At 47.3% G+C, this 26,684-nt stretch overlaps 1 protein-coding gene across 3 annotated transcripts in view; it reads left to right on the top strand.

Annotated features, from left to right (window-relative positions):
* Positions 1-26,684, top strand: part of FSTL4 (follistatin like 4) — a 420,631-nt gene that overhangs the window by 133,828 nt on the left and 260,119 nt on the right. The window lies entirely within an intron of this gene.

Raw genomic sequence — 26,684 nt, forward strand, 5'->3', positions numbered from 1 at the left:
CCAGATGCAGCCCCACCCCCAGATGTTGAGGTACTTTGCCTAAGAGGCCAAGGTCATGGGTGTAACCTTTAGGTGAGTCAGTTAGATTCACTCTGATTGGCTTGATCTTCAGGTGAAGAAGGATCCCATGATCACCATATATATATATATATAAAGATGGCTCAACGAGTGTCCCACTGACTCGGGGTCAGTGAGGTCCACTCTACAGAGAAAGGACAATCTCTGACCCTTGAATAGGGGAATTGTAGTTGTGTAAAGAGGGCTCAGAAGGACATGTTGGACATGGACAGAGATTTCTCCTCTATCGTGAGAGAATGGACATATGTCAGTGAAGGTGGAAATGTGACATCTGTGCACTTTTTTTCTGTGTGAGTTTACCAAGGAGGTAAGTGGCTAGGCTATAAAAAAATTCACAGAACCATTTTCTCCACAACAACTTCTCTCTAACTAGCTTTCCCATCATGCATGAATATTTACATCTGCTTAAAATGCTGGGGATTGGAGGAACAAACTTTGTTCTCAGTCTTCAATTTTCCTGAGAGCTATGAAAGCATTGATATAACAATGTGCTGCTAAACTGAGGGCCTTGACCAGTGTTCATGTCAAGCCCATGTCAGCCATGCATCAAAACCAAACTGCAATAAGGTATACACAAGACAAGGCAGTCGAGGGGCCATAAGCACATTGCCCAAGATGTAGCACTCACTGGCCACCCAATTCCTTCATCTTTTTGTAACTGAGCTTAATGGAATTTGCCTCAAGCTGAATGACAGAGCTTCCAAAGGTTTGGAGCCTGATTCCATTTGGTTTAGCTGCTAAGCAAGCCTCTTGTCCGGGAGTGATGATCTCGTTTTTGCCCCAGCAGCCTCTCTTCACACCTTTCTGCTGGCCTCAGCACCTTTCTTTGCCTCTGCTACTTTCCTTTTCTCTCGTCCTCCTTCTTTCCTGAACTTTGCTCCTGCTGTGCACTCCTGACCCACCTTACCCTCCTGCCACCTTCTCAGAGAGCCCCACAAGATAAGCCCTATTCGCCCAGACTGGAGGGTGGACATTAAAAGCCAGTTCCACCACTCGGAGCTCCTAGAAGGCAGGAACTCTCACATACGCATGAGAGCAGGGTAGCAGAGGTGGCTCCCGAATGCAGGTTCACTCACAGGCAAATTGTTGAAGTAGAGGGGAGGGCTGATGATGCAGACCACTCCAAATTCATGGAGGTTATGTTATCACAGGAGCCCGTGATGGAAGCACCACCCGATAGTTCAGACTTGCCTATTACTTATTCTTTATCTAGAGGAAATAAAGAGAAACAATTACCTTGGTGTGACATTCTGCCATCTCTACAAAGCCATCTGCACCTGAGACTTTGCCAGCAGCAGAAATAACGAGTTAAATGCTAAATATTTCATAGAGAAGAGAGTAGCAGGGCTATTGAAAATAAATTCAAAAGACCTTCATGTATTCTGGTCATATATCCCTGGCATAAAACTTCTCCAGAGATAAAATAGCTTTCTGACAGGAGGGTTGTGGCAGGGGAGGGGGAGGCACGGTACAGGGAACAGGGAAGGCAGCCCTGGAAAACCCTCCTGGCCTCCCCGTTCCCACAGTTGGACGCCGCCTTTGTGAAAGCATCTTCGAAATGATTGAGGTTGAACTATTACTGCAGAGCCCTTTTCAATAATGAATTTTAAATTATAAATGACATTTTGGTGTGTGCCCTTCTCTCCCACCTGTTGGTAGTTAACTGGGAAAATTGATGCGGTTTTTGTCAGGACGGAGCAAATTCTTGGGAACAGGAGCCTGAAGCTTAGTTTTAGTTCTTAACTGAGACGTGTGATAGATGTCCAGCTCCCCTGCTTCCCAGACTTAAATGCCTGCCAGGGCCGCGTCCTGGGGCCAGCCTGGGCTGCACACGAGAGGCTCACAGCCTGCTTGTGACACATAAGCTGTGGCATTCCTTTTTATTCTCTCTCTGCTGAGGGCAGCCTTTGGGAACCTAACATTAGGATGACTTCGGGGCCACGGAATGACTTGGGTTTCCCCGCGAACACTGTGAGGCTGAGTTCCCCCATGGGTGTTGGGAGCACTGGGAGGAAGTGGGTGCCATCAATTAAAATTACGGGCCTCGTTCATGAGATAATTATCAGTCAAAACTGCAAAGCAGTTGCTGTTTGTTTACTGCGTTTAAAGGAAGCTGCTAAGACAGGAAAGATAATTTAAGAGTAATTGTTGGTGCGCCAGCCCTTTCCACTGACCCTGGTGCTCAGAGTTTTCTCTCATTGCATCAACCATTTTTGGCAATTAGATGTGCTTTCCTTATTAATGCCAGGGTAGGGAAGCAGAAAATGAAGGCTCTTCATTGCAAATAGCTGCTTAATGTTGCAGCGCCTGCCTGTAAGTCACGAAAGCCATGGAGTTTTGCCCATCCTTGAGCACAGAATGCCTTTAATGACAGCTACAGAATAGAATTATTAACAGAAATGAGCAAATCCTGGCATTTTCCACTGGCCTGTGCATTTCTCAGTGCACTGATGGAACTAGGGACACTCCTTCACGGGGGCTACAGATGAAAATGCCCAGCCTGAACCTGTGTTCCGGAGGGTGCTGTGCTCTCTAGCTGGGCACTGGCACTTGCTAGTTCTCAGCAAGAGCCTGGCCCCATCTCCCGTTTGTTCATTCTTGGGCAGCATGAGTGGAGGACATGATGAGAGAGGGTGATGCAGGGGTCAAAAACTGGGGCATGGAGGGATTGTGTGAATGTCCCATTCCCTGGTTATAGGCACCACCTGTATGCAAGAGGCCACCCCAGATGCTGCACTCCCCATGTCTCAGCTGCCCCTGAAGATGAGCCTAAGGTAGAAAGAAAATACAGCAGGTGGAGTTGAGGTGAGATTTAGAATCTGTTTTCTTTACTGTGGGGTAGATCATACCATCCCTGTAGCAAGATGACATGGTTTGGCTATGTCCGCACCCAAAATCTCATCTTGAGTTGTAATTCAAATTGCAATCCCCACGTGTTGGGGGAGGGACCTTCTGGGAGGTGATTAGATTACGGGGGCAGTTCCCCCATGCTGTTCTCATGATAGTGAGTTCTCACAAGACCTGATGGCTTTATAAGGAGCTTTTCCCCTCTTCACTCTGCACTCATTGTCTCTCCTGCCACCCTGTGAAGAGGTGCCTTCTGCCATGGTTGTAAGTTTCCTGAGGCTTCCCTAGCCATGGGAAACTCTGAGTCAATTAAACCTCTTTCCTCTGTAAATTACCCAGTCTCAGGTATTTCTTCACAGCAGCATGAGAACAGACTAATACCTAAGATTTCTCTAGAGATTCTGTTATTACACCTTTCTTAGAGATTCCAAATGTGGAAGACTCCTCTATTCAAGCATATGTAGGTAATGTATTGATGTGGAGGCAGAGGTCTGGCCTAATAACCTCTTGACCCCCTAAACAGTTGGGCAGCCATCACCACACACTTCATGTGTGGTGCTGCAGCGTGTGCTGATGGCTGTCCAAGTGGTTACGGGGTCAAGCATGACTGGTCGGTGCTGATCTCAGACCACGGGAGGGACACAGTGCATGCAGCTAGGAGCCACTTTGTCCAGTCACGACCAAAGGGCCAAGCATTCTACCCTGTTGCTAATACTGCAGACCGGGCGGTTAGGAGTCAAACTCTCAAGCAGCTGACATGCTTTGACGTGTCACCTCTACAAAGCACACCATTGATTTTTTTTTTCTTTTCTTTTCAAATCAGAGTCTCTCCAATAGCATCTGAAAACTACAGAAACAGAGCACTAGATTAGAGCACATTGGACAGGCAAGGTTATCTTCTCTAGAGAAGAAATCGACAGCTGCCCCTACCGGGAGGAAAAGTATCTAAAGAAACAGGGAGGGGAAGGCATGTCAGAACTGGAACTAGATGATAAACCCTGCAGGAGTCACAATAGCCTTTGCTGAGAAAGCAAGGTCATGGGCAGGAGCTCCCCCTGCCACGGCTTGTGAGTGTGAGTCCAGGCAAGATAAACAGTACAAGAGTCAGGGCACAGGGGGACTGGGAGTACAGGCACCAAGGCTATTGCTGTCCAACCCCTGCTACACACTCAGGGACCTTGGGAAAATCACATCCCTGTTCAAACCCTGGTGTATTCATCTTTCAAGGCTGGGGTTAAACTTGATGACCAAGATGTCCCTGCCATGTCAGCATTTGGATTGTCTTCCATCATTTGTCTATAAGCTGATTGAAGACAAATAAATTGCATTTACATTAGTATGACTATGAGATGCCATTGTTGGAGAGTCAAATCATGTCCTAGTATTTCATTTAGTTCTCTATGCATCCAGCATACCAACTCTGTGCCATTCAGTGAAAACTCTTTTTTGGTATCAGGATGAAATAAATTCTCCTTTTTTACCCTCCATCAATTGCCTTCCACATACCCTCACATTTTCGAGGCATTCACTAATATGATTTCTTTTGCCATCAGTTGTCTTTCTTATGGAGTCCTTTCTTCTGGAGCCTCTTTTTCTTATTCTAATCTAGAATGTTCTTTTTGCTTGCACTCTCCTTCCCAAGATATCCTGAATTTCCTTTCTTGGCTTGCACTTTCTTTTTTCTGGGGTACACCCTTATGTTATTTCCTGAGAAAGTGTGCACAGGAGTTCCACTTCCTATTACTCAAATATTTGAAAATGCTTTCATTCTGTACTTGTACTTGATTGACATATTGGCTGGATATAGAATTCCAGGTCAAAAATTTTTCTTCTAATAATCAAGGTAGTATAACTACTATATAACCCCCAAATATCAGTAGTATAATAGAGTTTATTGTATACTCACAGCACAGCCTGCTCATTCCCCTGTTGGAGTGCAGGAGTTCTCTGCTCCACACAGTAATTCTGAAACCAGATTCCTTCTATAGTGTGGCCCCCAAGGTCACTATGGACAAGGATGAGAGGGAGATTTGAAAGAACATGGAAAAGGCCCATCAGCTCTTAACTGACCCAGCCCAGAGGTGACGTATCATTCTACTCACACCCTGTATGTGAGACCTAGTGGAATGGCCCCCTCTAGAGCAAGGGGGATGAAAAGTGTAGTGTAACTATGTATCCAGGAGAGAAAAACCACACCATCATACTTTTAAAGGCATCATCTTTAAGCAAGCAGTGTCATTGGTAAAAAGTCCAATGCTAGACTAATTATTATTCCTTGTGGGTGACCCATTTAATCTGTCTGGAAGCTATTAGGATCATCCCCTGTGTTAGTCCGCTGAGGCTACTATAACAAAATCGCATAGCCTGGGTAACTGATAAACAACAGAAATTTAAAATTTCGGAGGCTGAGAAGTCTAAGATCAAAGCACTGGCCAAGTCAGAGTCTTGTGAGGGCCCACTTTCTGGTTCATAGGTGGCACCTTTCAGCTGTGTCCTCACATGGCAGAAGGGGCAGAGGCCTCTCTGGGGTCTCTTTTATAAGGGCACCAATCCCATCCATGAGAATTCCACTCTCCTGACCTAATCACCTCCCAAAGGCCCCACATCCTAATACCATCACCTTGGGGGTTAAGATTTCAAAATAAGAGTTTAGGGGGACACAGCATTGGGACCAGAGCAATCCCTTCATGAACCCTTTAAGGTTCATGAGAGTAGAAGCTGATTCACTCACTTATCTCCAGTTTCTATGCCTGGCACAAAACAGGACGAGGATCAGAGTGAGGCAATTGAGGCATGTGCCTCTAACACAAAGACTCAGTAGTTAAAACAAATAATATTTTAATGCAATATTTTACAAATCAAAGTTAATGCAAAAAAATCCATGACAAACAAAATAACATTAATGTCCTTGGTGTTAGAAAATTTTGCAATGATGTGTCTGACTTTGTGGTTCCTTTTGTGGGTCCTTCAGCCTAAAGGCATGTATCTTTCCTCAAATAAAAGCAATGATAATTTTCTTAAACAGTTTCCTCTTCTCAGGTTTCTGTCTTTCTAGAAATCTTAATTGCATATGAGACCTCCTGTATCAATATTTTCTGTTACTTTTCTCTCAAAGTGTCTGTTCTATATATTTTATTCTATATTCTGGAAAATTCTCTTGGCTTTATCATCTGATCTGAGTATTGAACTTTTTGTTTCAAGACTCATGCTCTTTATTTTATTTTATTTTATTTATTTTATTTTTGAGACAGAGTTTCACTCTTGTTCCCCAGGCTGGAGTGCAGTGGTGCAATCTTGGCTCACTGCAACCTCCGCCTCCTGGGTTCAAGCGATTCTCCTGCCTCAGCCTCCTGAGTAGCTGGGATTACAGGCGCACACCACTACTCTTGGCTAAGTTTTGTATTTTTAGTAGAGACGGGGTTTCACCATGTTGGCCAGGCTGGTCTCAAACTCCTGACCTCAGGTGATCCGCCTGCCTCAGGGTCCCAAAGTGCTGCGATCACAGGCTTGAGCCACTGCGCCTGGCCTAAGGCTCATGCTTTTAATTTTCAAGCACACTTTCTTGCTTTCTGATTCCTAGAAGTGGCATCTTGTTGAAACCGACTGAGGATACTAGTTTGCAGTGTTTGGCTTTCTTTCAGAATTATGCTTTTACTTTTAGTTTTCTTCTGTCACATGGATTATCTCTGTTTGGGTTTTATTTTTAGTCAGCTGTCATTGTTTGTTCATCTGTTTGTTTTCAGCTCATCTGTGGTCCTGCTCTGTGTGTTTTCTGTTGCAGGTCTAGCAATTCTTGGTTGTCCACTCCAATATGGGAGTGAGGACGGCACAAGGGTTGACTGGAAGCTCTTATTCCAGGGCAGGGCCTGTCAGCTGGCAGTTTCCACTTTAGGATGAGCAGGCTGGGAGCTGGATGTCACGTGAACAGCCCCTACGCAATGCCCTTCCAGAGTAAGGAAGGTGCTAACACCCACAGGAACCACCGTGGTTCTCCGCAGGCTGTGGATTCCATTTCTTTAGGCAAAAAAAATCTTTTTTTTTTTTCTACATAAGAGAGTTTTCCACATATAGCGCTTCAATTTTTCCCCATCCTTATCTTGACTGTGCCTCTGAGGGAGGTGTTATTTGGAGGTGGGCTCCCTGTACGGCGGCTGCCTCTTCTGCATATGTTCTGGGCTGTGGGCTGTGGACTGAGGTGTCCTCTGCCCTGTGCACCAGTGAATGTTCTGGAAATGTATTTAAATCCCTTGCTCACCAAGGGTGCCTCTTCCACCAGCTTTACTCTTGTGATTTACTCTTTTAAAGACATTGTAATTGAGTCTCAGCAGGCAAAAGAAATGCATGTACCTACCCTGTCATTTTGAACCCTCTCCTTTTGTTTTTAAAATGTTTGAAACATCTGGCTTTCTAATATTAGTACATGGCATCCCCAGTTTAACATGCCCAAAGCAAAGCTGTTTCATCCCCTCTGCCAGGTCCAACACTATCTGCATCTCCTCCAGTCATGCTGGCTGCAGGGAACAGCACCAAAATTCACCCACTTGCTTAAATTGGAAAACTGGGTCATCTGTCATTCATCCCTTTCCCATATCCACATCTCAATGCAGCTCTGGTTATGAGCTCTTGGACTGTTCTCTTCTCCCTGGGCAGATCTTTCCAACAGAGTTCCTGGCTCCATTGCTTCCCTGGCCGATGCAGCCCACAGTCTTCACAATTGGTGGCATTGGCTCTCCCAGCACACAGAGGAGAATCCATCACCTTGATTGCCATTCGGCCTCTTCGCAATCCGGTCCTGAGGTGTCTTTCTAACCTTACCTCCCTCTGCTTTCCTCTGGCTCCTGCCCTCTGGCCAAATGAGACCAGCAGTCCCCCCTCAGACACATCTTCTGCCTTCACATATCTGTGCATTTGTTCAGCTTGAGATGCACTGACTTCTATGAGGTCAGAGCAAAAGTAATTGTGGTTTTTGCAATTAAAAGTAATTATACCTGCCTTTCAAATACTGCCCTTCCTTTAGGGCCTGGATTAAATGCTATTTCCTCAAGAAAGTTTCCTGATTCCTGCACTTGTAGGGAATCTCTCACCCCCTCCACCCTCTCAGCTCTTCCCTCGTGTGTCTTATTGTGTAGTGTATAGGTCATTCTGCCCTACATATGCACGTTGGTTGGGTAGCCGTCTGTTTCCCGCACTGAGCTGGAAAGTCCTGGAGGTGAGCTTGGTTGCAGCTGGCCTGCCTGTCAGAAGTCCCTTGGCAGAGGTTGCAGCACAGGAGCAACTGGAGGAGTTTGTCCAGTGCTGCCACACTAAGAGTCTCAGGTCTGGGACCTGGATCTTAGGCTGGGGTGTGGCTTGCTGAGCAGCTGACCTGCGGCCTGAATGGTGGTGCTGCTGATACAATGCTGATATGGCTAGAGGGAGAAAAGGCAGTGGCTCCAAGGCTTGGGCTCCTCTGCCTTAGTGGGCAGGTCTAGTAATTCTCTCAGAGAGACTTCGAGTCGGCCTTCATAAGAAAACAGAGGAAGAGATGAAGCCACAGTCACCTTCTTCCATTCTTAACTCACCCTAATACTGCTGATCACCTGTCTTGGAAATGAACCAAAATACAGGCAGCCATGGACCACATCCAGCTTATCATTCCCACCCATCTTGGACTCTGGGACCCAGGGTCTGGTTCTAGCTCAGTGAGATGGAGTCGTCTGCAAACCAGGAGAGCGATGCCCTGGGGCAGGGACACCCACAGGGCACTAAGACAAGGCCCACAGAGCCCTTGTTGGTGCCCAGAGGGCCTGTGCTGGGTGGGCAGGCCTCCCCCTGCCTGCCTCCCTGAGCCTTCCCCGTGGTGGGAAGTAACTATCTCTTATTTTCATCTTCCCAGCAAGAGGAGCTACAAACAGGCTACAAGGTGAGGCACCTGGTGCCTGGTACACCTTCCCCTTGCTTAGAGGCTCCTGTCTGTGACAGGACAGGCAAATTGCTCCATAAATTATGAACCTGGAAGGAATCTGCCAGGCGCCTCCTGTGTGGGGTTGAGGTTGTTCCCTATGAGTGCCCCATTCTGAAGGCAATTACTCTAATTGCTTTTGTTATTTCAGAAAACAAATTAAACCACCCGAGTGTTTCAAGGTAGAAAAATGTCTGCAATGTATAAGAAACGTTTTAGGAGTGTTTAGTTCACAGCCAGCAGCGTCTGAGCAAACAGCCAGAAAGCAGTCACCAGGGAGCGCAGGCTGCTCAGGAGGTCGAGGCCTTTATGAGGTGAGCCGTGTGCTCCATCGGGGTGGGGTGCAAGCCTCTACTCCTGGCTTCTCTGAGGGAACTCCAGCCCTTCTCTCCCCCTTGCCTGCCAGACCTATGGATTCTGTCTTCTGCCCATCCCCTCCGTCACAGCCTTGACTCAGGCCCACCCTCTGTGACCCGGATTCCTACAGCAGCCCCTGCTGAGCTCACTGTCTTCCTCCCAGCTGCCCTCCTCTCAGTCACAGTAGGGGTGGCCCAAGACACAAGTAACACAGTCAGATCCTAATTTGCCACTTCTTCACGGCTTTGTGGCTTCCCGTAAGCTAGGAGACAATGTATCAGGCAACCCTTGGCCTCAGGGAGGGGAGAGCCAGCCTCCTCCTGCAGGCCCAGCCGTGGGAAACCTGGCTTCTCAAACCTTCACTCTGTCATGCCGCTGAGCCTCTGTTCCAGGGAATGCAGTGGTGTACACATACACACTCACACACACTCACACACACTCTCATATACTCCTTCTCACACATACTCACATATACACCCTCATATACTCACACACACTCATATACTCACATACACTCTTACACGCTCATACACTCACTCTCACACACATACACATATACACACGCACACACCCACATACACATTCACACACTTATACATACACACACACTCTTACATTCACACATACACACACATATACACATACTCATACAATCATACTCACATACACTCACACTCACACACTCATACACACTCTCACATATACATTCACACTCATACATACACATACACACACGTACACTCACACACTCGTACTCACACACTCATATTCTCACACACACTCTCACACTTACACTCACACACACATACACACACACTGATGCATACACGCTCTCACTCTGACCCTAGACTGCTCCTCATTCCTCAGGCCAGGCGTCCTTCCCTGTGAAGCCTTCTCCAGCCGTGGCGGGAAGAGTCAGGTACTCCCTTCTTTGTGCCTCTGCTGGGCTTAGGACTTACCTCACTTTCACACTGTCTTGCATCCATTTGTCTCTCTGTTGCCCTTGCCAGACTGTGAGCAGCCTGAGAGAGGCAGGGCCTTGCCCTGTTCACTTTATACTCCTGTCATGTGGCAAAGGGTCTATTTATTACTCAGAGAGAATTCCATAAATGTTGACCGGGTACATGGTAGATGGGTGGATGGATGAACTTTGAATGAATGAGTAACCCTGAGGATTGGTAAATGTTCTTCTCCCAAGGAATTCTTCTACCTCAACTCCACTCAAAATGAGAACCCCGGGGGAAGAGAGAGAGATTGATGGATTGGCTCATCGGGGACTCTGTCCCCACCCTGCCCCCTCCTTTCCCATGTGAGGAGCAGGATGTGGTGAGAAACTTGCTCAAGAAGTGGGTAAACACTTTGATGGCAGAGGCCATGTCCCACTTCCTTCCACTCAGAACCAAGTGAGGGGCACAAATTACTCCTTCTCCCTGCCCCACTGCAGGAAAATGTACAAATCCTAAGTTAATCTCTCCCTTAAGCACCGGAAGCTTGTTGGCATAGGGGTTAGAGGTCTGGTCTCTAGGATAAGCTAGCCACGATGTTGAGCCTTCAACCATTGATAAAATCACTTGGAAATCCAGTATCCCTGTTACAGTTGGTTTCAGTGCCCATGTTGCATGCTGCTTTGTCAGGGTCCTCATTAAGACTTTCTTCCTCCCACCTTAGACCGCACTGTCCCTCTGTTCAGGCTCACACAGTGGCTGTCACCCAGGCCCACCTGCAGCTGTGCTACCACTCACCAGAGTCTGAGAGGAACTGCCCCCTTGCCAGGACAGTGAGCACGGGCCCAACCCCACTGTGCTCCTCCATGTGTGTGGGGAGTGGCCTCCCCACTCCCTGCCCAGAGCAAGAACTGATTTGGGGTCACACGCCCAGGACTAGAACCCAGGGCTAGTCTGCCTCTCTCCTGAATCACCCACTGCTCCCACCATGGGCTTGGCTCAACACTCTGCTTGGGGCTTCGTGGAATATGTGGCGTGGGACCTGGCCTCAGGAAGCTTATTCTCTATTTGGGGGGAAAGTAACAGGATAATACAAGACAGCACAGAATCCTGTTCATATTTCTGTGGCATGGTCTTATGGATGAGAGGAGCTCAGAGGAGACCAATGTGGGTTAAATCAGGTAGGAAAGACTTTGAGAGGCCATAAGAACTTGAGCCCGACTTTGAAGCCTGGGTAGGAAATAGAATGGGTGCTCCCAATGGAGGGAACACCAGGCAAAGAAAGGAGTGAGCATGGCATGGGCAGAGGCCAGGGGAGGCCAATGTGGAAGCGCCTTTCAGGGAGTAGCAAAGATGGCAGGCTGGACTGCCCTATGTGCAAATTACCATTTCACATAAATGACTGATACCCTTTACTGAGAACAAATGAGGAGAGAGAGAGAGTAAATACAAAGTGACTGCATGCATGAATCAATTAATAAACAAAGATGTCGAGCACCTGAAGGCAGGTTGGAAAATAGGAAGGACCAGCAAATGTAGGTGGGGGTTGGGGAAGCCAAGCACTGACTTCTTGGGGATGTATTGTAGATGTGGTTGAGTAGAGATTGCTTCTATCAGGGAAGGTCACAGAAAGGTCCCACTTAAATTACTAGTCGACTCCACTGTATTTTGTATGAAATACATATAAAGTAGGAAAACAGCCTCTTCTTTTGCATAACCTTTGAGAATTTCCCCCATCAAATCCTGCAGCAGGGTGAGCAACTCCCTGGCTCGACTCTGTGTGGCCTCCAGGTCCAGGGACCAAGTTTTCCCCAGGCTTCCTCACAGCAGCTTTTCCCCTCCTTCATGGCTGGTCTGCACCTCTCCCTCCATGTGGGGAAGCTAGGAGTATGAGCTCAGTGCTGGAAGCTGCTGGTCTGGGAGAGTTGCTTGTGCCACCGGAATCAAATGAACTTTTCCCCACGTGGCCGGCCCCTCTGCTGATGCTTTGTTTGTAAAACTAGTAAAGGTTTTCCTTTTGTGAAAGAGAGAGAGAGAGAAATATCCCTTGAACAACTGGAACCTTTTAAGCCTGGGCTGTGGTTTTGTTTGGGGTATTTGGTGGTGGGGGGGGTGGGACTGTCTTTCTCATTATTAAACCAGAAAAACCTGCATATGGACTCAGCAATGAAGAGTTATTTTGTTATTGGGAAAATGTAGCAGCCTTCAAGTTAGTAACTTGGCTCTTCTGGGCACCTCCACTGCTGCACCTGGCCTGGTAGATTTGCGCTCAGATAGAGCAGAGGCAGGGCTGGGCTACAGATGTCTTGTGCAGACGGGGAGGGGCAGCCCCAACACTGCTTAGTGTAAGTGTCATCTCAGAAGCAGAGCTTCTAGGTGGAACATCCAGGGGCACCTTGAGACATGAGACGGTTGATCCATCACAGTTGTGATATGTCAGTGAGTACACACTCCAGGTTCAGGGACTGTCATCTTGGGAGGTGATTGAGACTGAATTCAAAACAACGAATCGATACTGACATGGAAGAATAGTTTGGCAAGAAGGTTTGGAACTGCCCTGCACCAAATTTGTAATGCCAGTGAAGAAGGCAGTCCTTGGCTTCCCCAGCCTCCAACTAACTTTGCTGGTCCTTCCTATTCTCCAGCCTGCGTTCAGGTGCTCAGCACCTTCATTTAGAAATTGATTCATTCATGCAGTCACTTGTATTCGTTCTCTGTCCTCATTTGCTCTCAGGAAAGGCTATCAGTCATCTATGCCAGGATATATTAAAGTCAAGCTCCTTGACACAGGATATTGTACTTTAATCTTCGTAGCTGTATGAAAAACCCAGTCCTCTGATTATGTAAGAAATTTGTCCTAGGAGGTTGAGAAGCCAGGACTAGATGAGGGAGGAGAGCATGCTTTGGGGAACAGACCATTTCCCCTGCCTTGCTCTCTGGGTTTGCACCCCAGAGAAGAAACACAAAGCACAGGTACAAGGGAAAAATGGATGGCCAGTGGTGAAGAGAAATTACTCTAACACTTGGTTGAACTCAAGTCCAAATACAATAGGGACAGGTAGGAATTTATAGCTGGTGGAGTAAGGGAGAGGATGGAAAATTACTAAGAGGGCTTGGTTTGGTGTAGGGGGTGGGGAACTTGATTAGACATCTAGGTGGAGGAAGAGACACTTGATTGGATATCAAGAGTGGAGGATCCTGGATAAATTGGCTTCTCAGGATTCTTTGCTAAAACTGGGCCCAGTAGACCAAGGATTAGGCCCTGCAAAGCAGAGGGCTCAAAAAAGCCTGACTAAAATTTGTTCAAATCTCTGTCACCACGTACTCATAGGACAGGGAGTGTCTGTGAGGCCCAACACACAGTCACTAAGGATGCTGGCATGGCTTTGGGCCTGCCGTGATTGCTTGCTGGTGCTTCATGCATAGTAAAGTTGATCGAATCCCTGAGACTTAGAAGAGACTTCCTGCCTCGCACGGCGTTCCTCAGCCAGGCTTTGGAAGGAAGATGAAGCCAGACTCTGGTTGCTTGCGAACTCCAGGAGCACAAAGTCTCCCATTTCTGAGACCTTGGCCCAGGGGCAGCTCAGAAACTGAGTTTGTTGTCAGGTCACCTGCTCTCTAGGTTACAGAAAGCCCCAAACTGGCTCACATAGTAGGGAAAGTTATTTTCACACATTGCTAAGTCCATGAATAGGGCAGGCCCCAGGCTCAGAACCATCATCAGTATCAAGCGCCGGCTTCCTTCCGCTCTGTCGTCCTTCGTGGGCCAGCTTAGCCTTCCAGCTGGACCCTGCAGAGTCACTCACAGACCCACATCCAAGGAAAAAGACTATCTCTTCAGAATCCTTCTTAGCGCTCCTCACATTTCATTGGCCAGGGTAGTCTACCTGCTCCTTCCTGAACCAATCGTTGTCATGGAAGTGGGATTTCAGGAGTGTCTTTGGTTAATCATTAGGAGTGAAGTGGAGGCTCCAGAGTCAACCCCTGTATCCTCCACATGTGCTACTTTGAGTCCACTTGAGTTGAATTGAATTCTGGGCCACAGAATTGAGTGTTAATGGGCTGAAAGATAATTAAGGTGTTTTCTACATCTCAGAGTGAGAACAAGAGCACACATGTGCCCTGGCACCAAAGGGACACAGAGCTTGGCATATTTCCTAGGAATTCTCCAGGGTGTGGGGAGAGGGAAGACCAAGCTCCCAGGCCCTGCTCCTCAAGGGCTATGAGTGCCAAGCCTGCATGTGAGCACCTGGCCAGTTTTCTCTTTGAGAAGACATCATCTGGGGGGCCAGAGGGGACATCGGGGGATGTCACAGAGGCAGTTGTCGTGGCTCTCTTGCCCCAGTGAGGATGTGGTCTTGAGATCTGTGTGTACCTTTCTCTCCCCACTGCCCCTTCTTTGGACAGTGTCTGTGATGGACTCAGGTGAGGTCAGATGGTTTTTGAAAGCAGATGGCCCCCACTTGCTGCCTGAGACCATTGTTTACTTCTCATATCATGGCTGGCAGCAGGGCCTGTGCTTGGCAGGACTCTTCCTCTAAACCTGCCTAGGCCTAGAGCTTGTCTCATCCTTGCTGAGAGCCAGGAGGTTCTGAGGTGTGGTTGTGAGAATGTGTAGTTATTTTCTTATTTAAACATCTAGATCTCAGTCTTTTTAAATGTGTTGGGGGAGTAAAGTTCTCAAATGAAGACAATTTATGAGATTTATTACTCAGGCTGATCAAATGGCATGATAAATCATATAAATGGTATAAAATGCTTTGATATGAATAGCAGAATAGTGAATAAGGATGAAGCATCCAACCCTTCTCCAAGGTCACTAGAGTGAAAAATATCTTATTGGGAGCCCCAGATATGTCCAGTCAGTCAGCAACAGAGCCTAGCTTGTAACTTCCGTAGAATTTCTTTGCTAATTTGGAGGGTTTGTTTGTTTGTTTGGTTAGGGGGTAAAAATCAAATTTGCATTCATCCCAGGATGTTTCAAGGACAGATTTACAGCAACAAACATTGGTGAACTAAAACTGGGAGATTGCACTGTAGAGTTAGGATATGGAATAGAAAAATTTTTAAAGCTCCAGCAAACTACCTAGAAATGTAATTAAGTCCCTTGCAAGAGGCCAAAATGCCAAAAATGTGACACTCACCCTGTTCTTGAAGAACCACTTCTGGAGGTAATCAGTCTGTTATGACAGGGGAGGATGGATGGAGGCCCCGATATTGTGTCGTGGATTGAAACCCATGCTAGTTAGGGCATTGTCCCTTTAGATTGGAAATTTTAATATCAGAGCCACGTTGACAGATGGAATTTGAGTAAGTGATTTGTGCAAGCAGTCCAGAACTCGCAGGAGAGTTTTGCTCCCAGCAGTTTAGCATTAGGCAGTCATCTGGACCTTTGAAAACAAAAATCCATTTTTTTCCAAGGAGTATTCTCCTGAATGTGGTTTGACTTCTGGACTAGTGTCCAAAACTTTATTTAACCTTTAATGTTGCTAAAAACTACTTTATACATACAATTAATATCATGGAACCCAGTGTTATAAGAAAAATTTTAGCACCGAAAGGGAAATTGTTCCTTTTTTTCCTCCTGCTTGGCGTAACCTGAAGGAAACAGATTTAACTGAAAGAGAATAAGAAGCTAGCCTCACAGCATGCAAGAGTTGGAAGGCATTTGAGCCAGAGCTCAATTCAAGCCCTTATTTATCAAATGAGGAAACTGAGACTCAGAGAAGTTTGGTGTTTGGCCCAAAGTCACACAGCCAGCAGTGTGACTAGCATTCAGGCCTGCCCTGACCCAGTGAATACTCCCTGTAGAAAGTTTCCAAAGAGACAATCAGATCCTCTAGGTAACATTGGGCCCCACTGGAAAGTCAGTTTTTTTTCAGTTTCACTATAAAACATGCCCTGTTACTTCTTAAAATGGAGATAAGGCTTACGACTGTTAGGCTTCTCTAGGAATAGAGCCCTGGAGCTCATAGACAGAAAGAAAAGAAATGTGTGTTCATGCGAGAAGCAATGATAAGGTGAAACTAACTGATCTGGAAACTGCAAAAGACCAGGAGCAGAAAATGTGTGGTCCCTGCAAGGAGGAGCTGGGACCCTAAAATCAGATGGCGGACAGACAGCTGCACACTAGGTGGCGCTGTCATCCCCCAGGTGGCTTGGTTGCCGCCCTTGGAAAGAGCATTGGGGAAGGTGTTACCAGTGAGGGTGTCCAGGTTCTCAGTGTCTTGAACAAAGAATTGGACAAAATGCACAAACAAAGCAAGAATGAAGTAACATAAGCAGAGATGTACTGAAAATGAAAGTACACTCCACAGTGTGGGAGCGGGCCTGAGCATAGGGCCTTAAGGACCCTGTCACAGAATTTATGGGGGCTTAAATACCCTCTAGAGGATGAAGTAAAGTTACAAAGTCATTTACTTGGTGTACACCTTATGGGGAGGATATTTCCTTTCGTAGCTGAAGTGTGAATCAGCCTCATGTGTTTCCTGCCTCCAGATCCTATTTTCCTACCTCAAAGGAGGACCCTGTGTCCATGACAGGGGCAGGGAGAGAGTGTGGCATGATTCCTTGCCTAGGGAAAGGGGAGGGTGGTGAGACACACAGCTCACTAGTCCAGTGTGGATAAACCAGAGTTCATCAAAGATAACTCAAAACTCAACGCCACAGCATTTCACTTCCCAAAGCCTGAGTTGGCGCTCATGGTCTCCTGTTCTCCCATGAGAGAGGTAGCCTTGGCCCCCACAGCCTCTTTCCTCTCCTGTGTGACCCATTGCCTCAGACTACAAACTGCTGGAGGACAAGGACTGTCTGTTTGGTTTTGCTTCGTTGTTAATTCTCCACAGTCTCCTCTGCAGATGTTTGATAATATCTGCTGATTGAATTTTTAATTTACTCAACTCTAAGGTAGATTTTTGAGAGCAAAACAATTTTTAAAAAAACAACATTATTTTATATTGACACTTGAAGTTCCAGATAAGTGTTGTTTTTTTTAACCTGGAATTAAAAAATCTAATCCTCATCATATTTAATTGTCCTAAATACTGAGTGACTCTTGGTATGGTATTAATTCCACATGCAGACTCTTCATGGGTGGTGGCTGATGGGGGCTTCCCTCTCCACTGCTTTGGAGGAAGGGCTGCCCCGGACGGCCCCCAGGGTGGTGGGAAAGGGAAAGCACTCTCGGGGACTGTCGGTGGGTTTGCTTTGCTCTTTGTTTTTAGACTGGGAATAAACATATGTGCCCTTTGCTTCAGCCTCTCAGGCCCAAGGAAATGGGGAAAAACAGTAGAATCTCTGCAGTTTCTGGAAGACTGCTGGCTGAAAGCTTCCCGAGAGCCTTCAGCCGCACACATGCCTCCCTGCTTCCAGAGGCAGGTGGGGTCTGTTGGAGGCAGGAGCAGTGACACCACACCTCTAAGGCAGAGGTCTGAGCCATCCATCAGCACCAGCCTGACTTTCAAAGGCCATGGGAGCCGGGGTGTCTAATGTCCCCTGCGCCTCTCCTCCGTCCCCTTCTACAACAGGTGTGTGTGCACCCTACCCCCTGCTGCTCCAGAGCTCCTGGAGGATGTGATGGGGCCTTCACAGGAGGCTGTCCAAGCCAACGCTTGAAACAGTCTAAAAGGTTGCAGGTTTTACAGCACTGAATCCTTCCCTCCTCCTCTCCCACCTTGTGTTTGGTGACGATACTCCCACAGACAACAGTGATGCCAGTGCTTGTTTCTGTGAGGCCCTGGTAACTGGAAAACAGTTGCCCATCATCTGGGGGCATTCCCATGAGGCCAGGCCATCCCCGGTCCACAGATGGGACCCAGGCCCAGAGAGGACATGTGGCTTGCCAGATGCAGAGGGACGGGGATTCCAACCCCAGGGCACCTCTCTGGCATTCCCATTAAGGCAGCCTACTCTCTCCTCATGAAATACATGGGATGAGATGCTGCCTTGGACAATGCCAGACCTAACTTCAATTTGGGGTGAAGACAGAGAACGGGGAGGAAGGAGCCTCACTACCCATGGAGGTGGGGTGATGGCATCCCTGTTTCTTCCTGGGTGTACACAGCTGGGATTGTAAAACCCAAGGCAGATATTTCAAGGCTGCCATTGCCATTTTCTTAAGGACAAAATCGTTCTTTTTTATTAATACATAAATAACTTTTTTCTTGAGCAGGCCCAAAGAAATGAAACACAGATGGTGATAATGTTGAAAATGTTTACCTATTTCCTCTCTGAGGACATCAGATTAGCCTTTTCTGTGGGCAGAATGTATAATCTGCTGGAAGACAATATCATCCTTTTGATCTTAAAATACATTTTTCATATCTTTGCTGCAAAAGCTGATTATTATCGTGACATTTTTAAACAATGACTGTTCACTGCGCAGAATGGAAGAGGAAAGTTCAGCTGAACGTATAGATAGATAGATGCTTGTCGGAGGCCAGGCTATGGGAATGAATTTTCCTGTGTTTTTTCTGCCTGGTGACATTGGCATTAACCCCTTCCTCCTGGACTCGGTCTTGTGCACTAATTGGAATCTGATGCTCAGCTGTAGGAATTGGCTGTTCCTCACTTGCATGCAGAGACCATTGATTAATGGCCTCATCCACTCCTTCCAAGGTCGCTGTGTTCCCTTTTCTTCTGGCAGTTAAAGAATGCTTGATTAAATGGCAGAAGCAGATTGAATGGGGAAATGTATGTGGAAGGGCTTTGTTACACCAGGTGGGGCAATGCAGACTTGAGATGCTGACGACTCCTTTGTAGATGGAGCCCGTCGGTGCAAATGACACAGGCAGCTGAGAAGCATTTGATTGGCCCCACTGCCTTGGCTGGCTAACATGAAACTGACAATTCTAAGAGGCTCCTCTTCACAGCTCACTCGCATCCCTTCAGGGCTTCACAGCATTTCAAAGGAAAGGCATTGGATAAAGGAGAAAGCAGAAGTGGAAAGGACACAGATTTCAAACATTCTGTGTTTCATATTGGCCACAGAGTTTTGTTTGTTTGGGGAAAGGGGTGAGTCTACGCATACCAGGTACCACTCACCTGTGTGCTCCAGGAGGCCCGTGATGTCCTGCCCAGTTGCTGAAATCTATAAAATGTCAGGCCAGGTAGCAGCAGGGTGAAAGGCTGGAAGCAGCCAGCGAAGGAAAGGTGAACGTGCTCATGCTGTTTGTAGTTCCATGGCATGTGGCATCTTGCACAACCAGGCCATTTTGCAACCGAGTTAAAATTTCCCTGCAGCCACAGGGAGGGAGTAGATAAATCATGAATGAATTGAAATTATATTTCCTTCTCTTAGCTTTCTTGTTTTCTTCTTCTTTTTTTTTTTCTTTCTCTATCTTCCCCACTCCAGGAACAATGTTACAGAAAATTATAGGTTGTAAATTCCACCCAGTGCATTTAGCTCCATCCTTGCTGAGGTCAGTGGAATGGAATCTCACCAGTCATATTTCATGAGGTCTTTCAGCAAGTTCCTGCACTGTGTAGAGATCTGAAGGGCAAAAATTCAGAAAGTCAGCAGGGCACAAATGGACCAGAGGTAGGAAGCAGACAGGTGTCCTGGGGCATCCTCTGGGAGCAGCCAGGCTGTGTGTGCTCCCAGCTCTTCTCAACTCAGAACCATTCATGTCACAAATAGTTGGGGGCTTGTTCCTATGCGGGGCAAAACCGTAGTGAAGAAAATTGCATGCTTATGTGGTGTGTTACTTGTGCTTCAGGGTTTTTTGTTTTGTTTTGTTTTAAGTGGAACTTTGTATGATATGCCTTGACCATTGACAAGTCTTCAGAAAAAAAGGAAAGAAAGAAAGCTTCATACTGTTGGGTCCTAACCCAAAGTGCCAGTGACCACCAAGGGCTGTTGGCCTGAGCAGGGAAAGCCTGTGTCTGGGTCTTGAAGGCAGTGTAGGCAGGAGGCAGAGAATCAGCTGGTTTTCCCCCTCCCTAAGCTGGACTAATACGTAAGCTACACTGAGGAAAGGGGAGGGTGACCATCCAAAAGCAGGGCTCACTAGTCAAGTGTGTAACCCAGAGCACATCAAAGCTAAAGCAAAAAGTAGAAGCCAAAGCTATCACAAGGCCTAAGCTGGCGTCCAGTCCGAGCGTGGCCCACTTGTCTCAGGACGGCCAGCTTCACAGCCAGTGAGCTTCATCTCCATCCACCAGGAGGTTTGGGCTAGGATGTGTGTATGTGCACGTGTGAGTCAGCGAATGACGTGCTGCAGAAATCAGAGATACAGAAGGACCCTGAGGAGCTCCTCCAAGGGTCCCTGGGGTCCTAATATAACCAGGACATTATGCCCAAAAGGCTGATCCACATGGCTGAGGCTCTTTACAGGAAATACCTGCATTGCTAACTTACTATCCCCAGAACGCCCTCCCCTGCCTTACACATAGCAAGTGGAACTTGCTGATGGCAAGACACTATGAGGGCTGGGACCCTAGAAGTATTCGGCAACTGTCAGACCTCCAGGAGCCTCCCTGTGGGTTCAGAGGGAGGATGCACATGAACTTCTGGGTGCTAGCCCAGGCTGGAGGCATTCCCTTCCTGGCAAGGGAGCAGGAGGCCGGCACAGGTTTGCAGAAGTCCGTGTCCTCAGGCTGTGGTGGAGTGTGGGCACCAGGCCAGGAGTCTTGTTCGTAATTCCATGTCAGCAACCCTTTGCCTTTTGACCGTTCACTTCTCTTCTAAGACCTTAAGTATCATTTTGCTCTTGAAGCCTCCTTGAATCTGGTCTTGAGCTGACATAAAACTTCCCTTGGGATTTTCCTTCTTTTCTCTCCCTCTAGACATTTCTCTTTTGCAGGCCTCTTTCAAAGACCCTCTCCTGTCAGCTTCAGCTGGCTAAGTCTGCATGCCTAGGCCTTTCTAGCGGGTATTTGAAAACGCAACCAATATACGTTAAGAAATATAATCAGTGAGGTACACATATATATATGCTTAAAAAATAAATTTCTTTTATCTTTTGCTGTGTTATCAGCAGCAGTTGCAATGTTTTACCTTTGCCCAGAAGTTACTATGCCAGAAATGCTCTCATTCATTCTTTTGGGTTAAGCATTTCCTTGCCTATTATTTTCTTGGGAAATAAAAATACCTCTCAAGATAATTGCCCAGCATTTTCATAGGATGAGTTTATCCTTTTTCTAAAGCAGGAAGGCTAGGAAGTACCAAGAAGAGGAGCCTGGGTAGGTGAAGGAATAAAGAGGAGGAAATCTAAACACGGGGAGATTACTGAATGTGCCATGTGCACCTCTCCCTCTCCACTCTTCCTCAACTCAACCACAAACCTCCCAAGGTGGGGGCCACGTCTCCCTCATCTCTCTACCCTCCTCCTTTGGTATGGAGCCTGGCACTCATGCCTTCATTTAACCAACCCACGTTGAGTGAGGCCTACTGTGCACCAAGTACTGGGCTGGGGGTGGGGCACCGAGTCAACAAGATAAGGCGCTGCCCTCAAGGTGATCTCAGTTTGTGAAGGAGATTGTCAACAGAGAAAACTCTAAAATGAAATGCCATGAGGAGACCCCTGTGATAGGAGAGAATGCTTTAGGAGCCCACACATCTTGGGGTCTCAGAAATTGCAGGCCCAGTCTGGTTGCTGAGGGACCACCCCCAACAGAAAAGAAAAAGAGCCTTCAAGCCCCAGAGGGTGACTGGCAAACTTTGTGTGGTATTCAGAACAGACAAATTCTAGGTCAACAGAATGTGGGTGGTGGCTTATCACAGAGCGGGGCAGCCATCGTGACTTGCGCTCGGCTGCCTCATGAATTCCCTTCATATGTTCCCAGCTAACGTGTGATTCCATAGTGAGAGAAATGCCGCCTTTGAGAGCAGAGATATTTTCCTTTCTTGACAAATAGCTTCTATGTCCAGGCAGCCATCTGCCACCTCTGTGAGCTTATGAGCTCCAGCGACTGCTGCTGAAGGTTCAGATTCAGGATTGATGCTGAAGTTGTGTGTGGAGGAAGGGGTATCACTGGTGCAAACCCGCCATTCAGAAAAAATTAAAATCCAGCACCCTTCCAGCTGAAGCTTGTCCAGGATTTCCTTGCCAAGTTTCATTTTTAAAAGCTCTGCAACTTTACTCAGATGTACGTATTTTTGCTTTGTAATCAGATTTTCACCAAACTGATATATCATTAAACCTTTGTTTTTACAATACATGCTTTATTGCAAAACCAATTTCAACAAAGTATTGCAGATGCAATGTAATTTTTATGTCCTAGTTGTTGTTGTTTTTTTTTCTTTTTTGGTTGCTAGGGTACCAAATGCTTTTGAGAAAGTAGCGTGATAGTATCTATAATATGGTGGTTTTCTGGATAAGAGATTGCATTATCCCCATGTAATATATTTGGGCAGACTGTATCCATCATGGCTCAGCTAGATAAATAAATTAAAACTCGCTGATTGAGGAGGAAATGTGATATTTATATTGCTGAGAATGGTTTATGCTTCTCTTCTGACAGCTGCTGTTGCTGGGATGCCTCATCCCCACCCAATTTAGTTGTTTCCACTTCTTAGGAAAGATAAAAATGCTGTAATGTTTTCAGGACTGTGAAAACACTGCCTTAGAGGCTGGGCGGCCACTGTTCCTCAAAAGCCTCCATCCCCTCAACCTGGCCTCCTCTTCCTGATTAGTCATGAGATGACCTAAGAGTCTCTATTGGACACTAACTGTGTGCTGGACATGGTGGCCGTTCATGGGGATCAGTGCCCTTGCTTGGGGCATGCTGTGGCTCCTAGCCACAGACCCACTGGGAGGTTTCTAAGAAGGTGGCTTGATCCTTCTCTTTCATTTCCTTCTCTAAGTTGACAGCCTTGGGTGGGCAAGAGTCAGGGCTCGCCCCGAGGTCTAAGCTCAGGCAGATATTGGTTCCCAGCTCCTTGGCCTGGGTCCAGAAGGGACTTGTCTTGAGATAGCCCAAGATAAGACAGCATAGGCCCCTATGTGAGGCCCCTCTGCCCAGATGTAGTGAAGCGCTACTCCCAGGGACAGGTTCCATTGCCTGGGGGTGGGAGCATGCACTCAGAAGTTCATCTAGTCTGAATACAAGATCTTGGAAAAGCTATTATGCAGTCTCTGTACACTCAGATGTCATATGAAGGCCATGGGAATGATGATGATGACAGTGATCATGAAGAACTACAGACTTCAAGAGAAGGTGGCATGAATGGGGGCCCTTCAGGAAGGAGAAAAAATTCCATGTTCTGTTGCTGCCTTCTCACTGTCTGTGTTGTCATTGGACGTAGAAGAAGAGTGACATAGAAGATACAGTATGGCACACTGAGGGGAGGCCTGGGCTTGGATCTGGAGTCACTCATCTGTTCATTCATTCATTCATTCATTCATTTGTGAGCCTGTATGCGCACAGGCATTGTGCTATAGGCACTGATATTGAATTCAAGTTCACAATGCACTGTTTGTATAACCTCCAACAAGTCACTTCACTGCTGTGCCTCAGTTGCTTCATAGAGTTGTTTGTAAGACTCTGACTAAATGAGACACTGCACAGAGTGTGCCTGCAATAAAGAACTGTCATCGTCCTGTCTTTTAGATGTGGTCTGAGAACAGCAGAGCTGTGCCATGTGTGTTCTCTCCGGCATGAGTGGCAACAGGACGCTCCACTCAGCTGCCTGGGGTCCCTGGAAGAGCATCCACTGGGGCTGCCCGAGCACAGCTCCTGCTTTCCTGGATTCAAATCCTGGCTCTACTTACAACCTGAGTGATCTTGGACTAATTGCTTAACCTCTTTAAGCCTCAATTTCTTCATCTATACAGTACATTTAATAAGAGCACTTACCTCATAAGGAAGTTGTGAGGATTAAATGAGTTAATACATGTACACCTCTCAGCCCCTGGCACTTAGTCAAGAAGCACTAGATGTTAGCTGTTGGTGGTGGTGGTGTTTCCGGAGGAATTTCCATTTAAATGAGAAGTGCCTATGGAAATTGCCTGCACAGAAATCTCTTAGCTCAGGAAAATTTCTCTGGCTGCAGATCCCGCTAAGTATTCCTGTGTTGTTTTCCTCTCATTGCTCACTGAAACACAAATACCTTTGTCGCCTTTAAAAAATTCAGTTGTTTGGTTTGGTACTTGAGAGATATGAGCAAAGGATGATACAACAAGAATAGTCTGTATCTTCTTAGACATGCTTCTCCCCAGGTAATCAGATAGGCAAGAGTGACACTCTGCCGTGCAGCTGGAGTTTTTATATTTCCAATGGGAGTGAGGCCAGGCAGCCAGCTTCTCCTTCTCCTGGCAAGGCTCTTCTGCCAAGATGGGAGGGCTCCATCCTCTGTGCCCTAACAGCCTGCTGTGTGGAACTCCACGGAAGCCCCAGATACTCTGTAGGTCTCTCCCCAGCCAGGTGTGGGCTCCTGGGGGAAGAGGGACCATGCTTTTTATGTCTGCATCTACAGTGCCTGACAGGGAAGCATTACGAGGCAGGCAGACAGCAGGACAGATGACTCCTTCTCTCTTTGGCTGTGGCTGCCTTGGTGCCTGTAGGTCATGGGCAATCTCAATGCTCTCTTCCCTTGGTGGAGAGGTACAGCAAATCCATTGCCAGACAAACAGAAATATTCAATTCTTCCTCCCAACTTGAACCATTCTGTTTCCTTCTCAATTGCCTCAGGAGCCTTGGAGAAGTTCCTGTCCCTCCCCCCAGGCCTCAGTTTCTCATTTCTGAGATGAGGCTGCTCTGTACCCAGCAAAGTGGTCTACGGACCCTGGCTTAGCCCAAATACAGACAGAGGCTGGTGGCTCTGCTCCACACATGTGTTTCTGCTGTGTTTTGGCCCTGTTGGCCTTTTCCTGATGTTAACATTCTCTTTTTTTCTTTTTTGAGACAGACTTTTGCTCTTGTTGCCCAGGCTAGAGTGAAGTGGCACAATCTCAGCTCACTGCAACCTCCCCCTCCTGGGTTCGAGCGATTCTTCTGCCTCAGCCTCCCAAGTAGCTGGGATTACAGGCACCTGCTACCATGCCCAGCTGATTTTTTTTTTTTTTTTTTTTTTTTTTTTTTTTTTTTTTTTAGTAGAGACAGAGTTTTGCCATGTTGGCCCAGGCTGGTCTTGAACTCCTGACCTCAGGTGATCCGCATGCCTCTGCCTCCCAAAGTGCTGGGATTACAGGCGTGAGCCACCATGCCTGGCCAACATTCTCAAACTTTCCTTTCGTAAACAGCAGGCCCTCAGAAGGCTTCCTGATTGGACGGGAAACATTGACCCTCGGCCAATGCAGGTGGAACAAATCAATGTGTGCAGACCCTGCCTGCCTAAATCAATTCAACCTGCCCTCTAGGGACTTTGCCATAACTGGGAAAGATCTTCCTTCTCCAAGTTACTTAGGCCCAGATCTAACTCCCATCGTTTCGGTTTCCTCTCCCTCCATTCTTCTTCCTCTCCCAGTTCCTCTTCTTTCCTCCTTCCCATCATGCCTCTCCCTCCCTCTGACCCTGTCTCCCTCCACTCACCCCATTCCCGTTCCAGGGTGAAGAGTCTGGCTACCTGGGAACACCTGGGGTCTGGGTCTTGTTCAGCATGTACTTGCTGGCATCACCTGGCTCTCCCCCGTTGGTCTGCAGCCCTGATCTCCCCTCCTCTGTGAATGCCCCAGCTCCCTGATGGATCTGATCTGAAAAGGTGCCGGTAGACTCTGCATTAAGTCAGCTGCTTGTGGCACCAAGATGACAGGTGTGATGTTTTCCTGGGGATGCTGAACTGGGAAAAGTACCATCTCCTGTTGTAATGGAGCTAATGGCGTTCCGCTCAGGACAGCTGCACCTACATCTGGTGTTAAACCACCGTTATTTAAACTTTATGATGCGAGAGGATGCCAGCTCGTCCACTTGCAGCATATAAATTATGTCGATTGCTCATGCACTTTTTTTAACCCTGATTCAACTGAATTATGAAAGATGGACAAGACCAGTAGTGGTTCTCAGAGCTCCCCTGGGCCCTGTGGGCCGTGAGTGCTTGGTGTGTGTGCAGATGGCTAAAAGGAAGCAGCAGGGCCGGAGCCCATAGCCTCCCCCAGCCATTAGGGCACAGTCCCGGCTGAGCCTCCCAGCTCCTGAGGGGCCCATCACTCTGGGCTCAGTAGGTTCACCCTCAGGTGACCTCCTCTGCCTCCTTCTCTTGGGGAGATCCATAATGCATGTCATAAAGAGAATGGACCCTACAGGTGGTCTGCCTGTAAAAGTCTCCCCTGATAGAAATCATCTTGCTTGCTGTGGGTTTGCATCATGGGCTGTTTTTTCCTTGGGCATGGAGATGGAGGAAAGACTAGTATTTGTGTTTGGTGAGGAACCTAGGTAAAGCGCTTAGCAAAAAGAATTCTTTCAAAGCCAGCTGGTAAGTGGCTATTCCAAAGCCACTTGTACAGGGGCTGTCAACACAAAAGCCCTTTCACATTTCTGAAGCAAACTTGACCTAAACCCAGAAAGACAAGCCTGGATTGTAACTTCTGCTAGACAACTGACCACAGTGTGTCCCCAGTAAAGGCCTAGTGGGACCCCAA

The sequence above is a fragment of the Nomascus leucogenys genome, chromosome 2 (genome assembly GCF_006542625.1).
Source record: "Nomascus leucogenys isolate Asia chromosome 2, Asia_NLE_v1, whole genome shotgun sequence".
Lineage (NCBI taxonomy): Eukaryota > Metazoa > Chordata > Mammalia > Primates > Hylobatidae > Nomascus > Nomascus leucogenys.